The following is a 7,825-nucleotide window of genomic DNA, read 5'->3' as shown; positions in this document are numbered from 1 at the left end:
TGATTAGGGTTAAAAACGTTTTATTCAGAGGTAAAGAAAACATGTGTGTATATATAGTATAGATATAGGAAGTAATAGGCGTGCTATTGCAGCCATTTGAATAATAACAGGTCTCTTAAGAGACCTGTTAATAAAATGGGTATGGCCATGCACAATGCATGGGCTATATAAGAATAAGAATGGCCCATAGATGGCCAAATAATATGAATGGCAAAAAAAAAAAAATCAAATAATTACCGAAAGTTCAACGGAAAAAAAATCAACAAAAATATGGGATATTACATTCTCCCCAACCTAATAAAAATTCGTCCTCGAATTTAACACAACACAACCCGCTTAAAAGAATATCATAAAACCATATGCTGTCTGAACGAAAACGCATATAGCCAACGTAAAAACCCATAAACAAGATAGTCTTGGTAATCAAGGACAGTACTAATTACAATTCTGCATAACGAACTCGGCCTCTTAAAAACATTCCTCAACCAAGTAACCAATAAAACCAAAACCATATAACAGTTAAGCCTTATCCAGTTCCATTTGAAAATATAATCCGGAAACCTTTTCAAACCATTTGGTAAAACAACTTAAAATAAAACAAAATGGTACTTAGCCGAGTCAACCAAGACTTCCAAGCTTAAATCACGTGTCGGACGACTCAAGTCAAACCCGAACCGAGGAAACCCTAATATAAACCAATGTTTAAAATCTAAAAAATCATTTGATAAAACGACAGGAAGTTTGAAAATTAACGGAACTCAACATTACTTAACTAGTCAACAATTATAAACGCGCACCCAGAGTGTTCGATAAAATCCAAAATAACAAACATGCTAAAAATGGCACCACAAGCCACAACATAGTAATTTTGTGCTTAACAACTTAAGCGCTTACGTAAGTAAAACTCAACAGGTTGTTCCTCGAACAATGACTCAATACTACAACTCATACACTAAACAATCTCAAATGGTCACAAAAAGTAATAACACTAACTTTCACTTGACATAAACGATAGCACCATATCTAGATGACATTAACGAGGGAAAACAAACTCTCCCACTAAAGTTTTGACTAAAAAACTTAAAATAATCTAGAACGAAACCTCGAATCTCTCGCAGTGATAACTCCAAACAAAATTTCCACTCAGAAAGGTCAACACAAGACAAAACACGCCGAAAACATATGGGGTATTACATTCTCCCCAACCTATGAAAAACTCGACCTCCAATTTTTAAATCTAAAATTGACTCGCAGTTTAAACGGTCACAACACATTTATGCGCAAAATTCTGATTCTAACAACTTAGTGCCCCAACGATCACTCGATCATCATAATGTGAATAATCAACAATTATCCAATTGAGAGCCACAAATACTCTTTAACAAGTTGGCTTTCAAAACTAACTTAAATCTATATGATTGCTAACTCCACATTATCAAAGTGCAAGAACAAGCCCTAAGCTCAACTATAGTTCTTACAATTCCAAACTCTATCGTTTCATACAGGGTCTTGAAAACACAAGCTGATAAAATCTTGCGTTCTACAACACCTACTCACTTATCCACTTATAATGAGCTCGACACCCAAAGCAATCGATAACAATACTCCACAATAACTAAATAATATTTTGGCCAAAAACAACCATTATTTGAATCATTTGATCCAACGATTAAAACCAATTTCGATAATACCATTAACTTCATGAATCATAAACACAAAACTCTTACCGTCATTCAAAAGAATACGTAAACTTAACTCATGATAACATAATCTCCAGATTAGCAACAAAATCTCAATCCTAGTTATTTCTCCAATAATTCAAAAATAAAATAGGTCGTAATAATCTAAGTATCCAATCATCAACTTACATCCTAACTATGTCTCACAAACTTAACTTTATTCCATACAGTTAGATTTTAATATTCGAACAAAACAATATCAAAACTCTCAACAATTAAACCCTCATTTTACAGTGTCGACCAACCAACTTTATTGTCGAAACTCACCAAACACATCATTAGATTTTTTTCAAATCAACTAGTTCATATACCCAAATCAAATCTAAATTCTCAAAAATTTTCATCGATTGACTATAACCTCGTATACAACAAAAAATCACTACGACCAATTTATCCGACCGGATTGTTAGTTATGCTCTAATCCAACCTATGAAAGTATAAAATTTTCAAATACGCAAAACATTTTATATTTGAAATTTTCCACCTCTCTTTTAAAAAACTTCACATTTTAAACCTTCTTTTTATATATCAAAATCGAAGTACATTTACCGTTGGAAAACCATAAGTTTTGTAAACCCCTGAAAATTTTCAAAATATTTGGATTTTTAAATTCGCAGATTCCCCTTAATTTTAAATAAGTTTGCAATTTGTGAAATCTTTCAACTGATAAACTTATGTGATCGGTAAATCAAACTTGCTAAATGATTTATCATTTTCTCGTAAATAATCAAACTGTGGAAAAATCCTCCATATTCAGAATTCACATTAAAGTTTCAAAATATCCAGAATTTAAGTCGCTCTTAAGTCTTACTCTCAAACAAAAACACGATATGAAGAATCGTTCAACCGAAAAAAGTAATTTTTCTTTTTAAATCAAATTTGACAAAATTCCTTTCTTCCTATCAGGACGTAAAATTTACCAATGTAAATCTCTTTATTTACAAAAATACCTTTCTATCAATAAACCAAAATGTTTGAACAAAAATCAAATTAATAAAACAAATTTTATTTTAAAATCATAGTGTAATTACATAAGTTGAGCATAACCAAATCATTTAATCCATAAAAATTAAATTCAATATCGGAAACTTCTATGAATGTTTTCTAATCTACTTATAACTATGTACCGCACTTAGCACAACTAAAATCTCGAACGCAACCTCAAAATATTCCTCCAACTCCATACTTACAATCTACCAAATCATATGATACCACCATAACAATTTGAAAACGATATTTGCACTAAAACTCATAAGTATAAAGTAATATCAAATAAAACTCCAAATAAATTGAAACTTAAAAGAAGACAACACATCACATATTAAAACAAAACAAAAATTTACGAATTCTATAAACCATAAACCACGTAAGCATGTCATTGAACACAATTAACTCAAACATACTTAAAAGACAAAATTCAGACATGCTACAACAAGCTCGGATTTTCGTACCAAATCAACTTGTAATAAATCATCTTTCAAGAGTACGCTTCAAAATTCAATTTGAAATTTAAAGTCAACTACAAAACATCCAAATTTGTTGAGCCCCATGGTTAAAAAAAATCCAGAAAATATCTTCTTATAATTTCATTGCTTAAAAGAATTCCCAATGTATCTCAATCTATAGAGCCATCGAGTTAGCCGAGTCATTACAACTACCAAGCTTAACTCCAAAATTTGGGGGACCCAAGTCGAACCCAAAACAACCGTTTATAAAACGATTTAAAAATATTTGTAAATCTGAAAAAATATTTAAATAAAATTTCAATCCTTTCAAAGTTATGAGCTCAACGAAACCCAAACAATAAACAGCAGTTTAAAAAAAATACTCAAATGAGAAATCTTTAATCTCAAACAGCCATTTTATAAATCTCAAAAATTCAAAACAAGAAAATTCTTTTTACTGGCAACTTAATCAAAATCAAACTTCTCTTCTGATTCTGTGTCAAAACACAGATCGAATAAAACAATTTTCTCAATGAAACTCTTAAAACAACATATGGTCAAACAATGTATGACCATAAGACACGTTTAAAGTTTAACCCAAAATTTCTTTACTAGAAAAAAACAAGTCTGAAGCCCATCATACAATCATATCTAAAATCAACAATCGAGGCCAAAGCCAAGATGTACTTTAATAATAAGACAAAATCAATCCAACGCATCAAGTAAAATAACCGTAACCATACCATATACTCAAAGTCATTTCAAGCATAAACGCCAAAATTTATCAAACAAAATCATACCCAAGTATGAATTTAGGAAAATTACCAACATAAGATTTCCCAAGAAATTAAAAGCAATTAAAATCACTCAAGTGAGATTGCATCAACAGTATAAGGTATTAGCATTAAATCAAGACATCAAATTGACTGACTCAACACATTTCTATTGGTGTAGGCAGAAAGTTTTAAAACAAAAGATGACTTTTCAAAAGACATGACACGAATCCTAATTCCGCAGTAGTTCCTAGGACAAGTTGACCACTTAACATGTCAAACAATTAAACACTTAACAATTTAAAAGGCCTTGGTTTGAAATCAAAGCTCTGATACCAAGTTTGTCACGACCCATTTTCATGAATCGTGACCGGCGCTAGGGTATGGGTATGGTTGTACCAAAACCCGTAGCTAGCCTTGCGGATAACCAATTTATAACATTTAAAATAATGTACCTGCAGAAAACCACATGCTCGGGGCAACCGAGACTCCAACCTAGTCTAGCAGTACATTTAAGCAACATATATTCAAAGCATACTTAATTTCAAATTAAACTCCAACAACATGGCAAATCAATATATAATACCAAAGTTACTGTAATCATGCCAAAGCTGATAAAATCATAGTTGAACTATATCAACAATCAATAGTCTAAAACAATAAGTATAAGACCAAAACATAAATAATCCAATACTACTATTGCGGTCTAAGAGTTTAAAACAGTTCGACTCTTTTATTTTGAAAATAAATAAAGAACCTCCGAGAATGAAGAAACGGAGATCGACAAAAGCTCAAATCACAAACCTGGAAAATTTGGGAAAACAACGGGGTCAGATTTACTGAGTAGAGTTTATATAACCATTTACATTTATTAAGTTAAAAACCTTTAAAACGTTTAATAAAACATTTTCATTATGGATTATCAATGAAACCCTAAACCACAATTCTAAATCCATTGTCGTGTCGGTGAGACGTATCTCAATAACCGATCCCCGACTAACACTTAATAAATAGTGAGCCCAGGAGACGTATCTTCCACCGGTGCCCTTACTAAGGTGAGACGTATCTCAAACCTACCTCAATATCATAATCATTACCGGTGCGCACGCAGTCCCGATGATGCCCATCGAGTAGCACGTTCCAAATCAAATCCACAATATCGAAAAACAGTTCAAAAGCTGTTTATACATATACATATACAAAATATAATATTTGCTTAATAAAGAGGTAAATAGAGATATAAACTCACTGCTTGCTATTCCACGTGAACCTGGCAAGCAACCTAACTCTGGTTCGCCTTTAAAGTACGAAAAGTCGACGGGTCTAGACAAGGTATAAAATCATTATTAAAAACAGACCCTAACTCTAGAGAGTACTAGACACCATATAGGACTAGCACAAGCAACAGATCATGGCAAAGCAATCCAGAGTAACACAATAACCAAATAAATTATAATGCCAAAAATAATACAAGTCTATTGAGTTCGCTATAAAATCCGTTTTGAAAAATATTACTTAATTATTATTTAAATAATAAAATAATTTAAATTATAAATAATGGGTTAGCCGAGTTACCGATAACTACTAAACTAACCTCAAATGTCTGGCGACCGAAGTCTAACCCGACCCACACATAATCCAAAATTATAAACCACACTTTATAATTTAAAAAAAATAACCATTTGATAAAATAATAAATTAATGTTTAAAACGGAACTCACTAACTTGACGCAAGTAACCAATAGTTACTAATAATTTATTTAATTAAAATAAGTTAAGAAAAAAAAAATTCAAAGCTAAAACGTAAATTAGACAAATTGGCACGTCAAGCTAAAGTTTAAATTAGACAATAATTACATAAGTAATTATATGAATTTAGGCTATAAAATAATTATCGATTTTTTTAGAGTATAACTATTTATATCAAGCCAATTATAAATAAAATAATATTATTTTTTTTAAATTTAAAATAGTGTTAACAATTAACAATTTAGCAATTAAAACGATATTCAAAAGTTTTTTTTTTTTTTATAATCAGTAATTAATCAAAATAATAGTTTCATTTTTTTAAATAACTTAAAATTATAATAATTGGAATTTAAAAACCAATTATGAATATCCTAATAATTGAAATAAATAAGCCAATTATGGATATCATAATAAGCATAACCAAAACAATGATATTATCATATTATGTAATCAAGTGGCCAAAGTTTTATGCCAAAATTGCCGCCAAGTCAAAGCATTAAGCATTCCCAACATTTAAGCCTCAAGCCATAAACAAGTCCTAATTATGCCTAAACACCCATGAAAATGAAGTAACTCCATGCACAGAGGCAACTCAACCACGTTGGTTCAACAATGAACGAAATCAACGTAAAAAGCAACTGTTAGGAGAAACCAACCCACAATAATGACTTACTCCCCTGATATCATATAACATGCAAGTTTAAGAAGTTTAACACTCAACACCATGTAATCACATCAGCAAAATAAAATAATGGCAGCATCATGAACAAGAATAACGCGCAATGAAGGATTGAACTAATGCAGAAATTTCACGATTTAAAAACAAGATCATTAACAGCAAACACATGAGATTATAATCAAAGCAAAACCCATCATTTACTGATCTCAAATACAACACATAAACACCTCAGTACTCAAGAACAAGGGCAGCAACTATAAGGAGAGATTGGAAACAACAAACAATAACAAGTAGCCTTAGAACATTTAAAAGCGGTGAAACGACGGCGCTTAGTACGGAGAGAATAACGTACCAAAATATGATTTCCAAGCGTAGAATCAAAGAGGGCTGACCTAGCTACGACGGAAAACAAACGGAGCTTGATTTGGTGCAAAAACGAATGAGATATTGATGAAAAACGGGACGTTACGTTAATGAACTAAAACTGAAATTTAGATAAGAATTCTTACCGATTTTACAAGCAATTTGATGGATTTCTTTGACGAACAAAGTCAGAGAACAAAGGCGTTTGTGACGGCTAGGGTTGAGTAAAATAATTGAGAATGATTAGGGTTAAAAACGTTTTATTCAGAGGTAAAGAAAACATGTGTGTATATATAGTATAGATATAGGAAGTAATAGGCGTGCTATTGCAGCCATTTGAATAATAACAGGTCTCTTAAGAGACCTGTTAATAAAATGGGTATGGCCATGCACAATGCATGGGCTATATAAGAATAAGAATGGCCCATAGATGGCCAAATAATATGAATGGCAAAAAAAAAAAAATCAAATAATTACCGAAAGTTCAACGGAAAAAAAATCAACAAAAATATGGGATATTACATTCTCCCCAACCTAATAAAAATTCGTCCTCGAATTTAACACAACACAACCCGCTTAAAAGAATATCATAAAACCATATGCTGTCTGAACGAAAACGCATATAGCCAACGTAAAAACCCATAAACAAGATAGTCTTGGTAATCAAGGACAGTACTAATTACAATTCTGCATAACGAACTCGGCCTCTTAAAAACATTCCTCAACCAAGTAACCAATAAAACCAAAACCATATAACAGTTAAGCCTTATCCAGTTCCATTTGAAAATATAATCCGGAAACCTTTTCAAACCATTTGGTAAAACAACTTAAAATAAAACAAAATGGTACTTAGCCGAGTCAACCAAGACTTCCAAGCTTAAATCACGTGTCGGACGACTCAAGTCAAACCCGAACCGAGGAAACCCTAATATAAACCAATGTTTAAAATCTAAAAAATCATTTGATAAAACGACAGGAAGTTTGAAAATTAACGGAACTCAACATTACTTAACTAGTCAACAATTATAAACGCGCACCCAGAGTGTTCGATAAAATCCAAAATAACAAACATGCTAA

Source organism: Mercurialis annua, linkage group LG2, assembly GCF_937616625.2.
Source record: "Mercurialis annua linkage group LG2, ddMerAnnu1.2, whole genome shotgun sequence".
Classification (NCBI taxonomy): Eukaryota; Viridiplantae; Streptophyta; class Magnoliopsida; order Malpighiales; family Euphorbiaceae; genus Mercurialis; species Mercurialis annua.
This window is presented reverse-complemented; position numbering follows the sequence as displayed.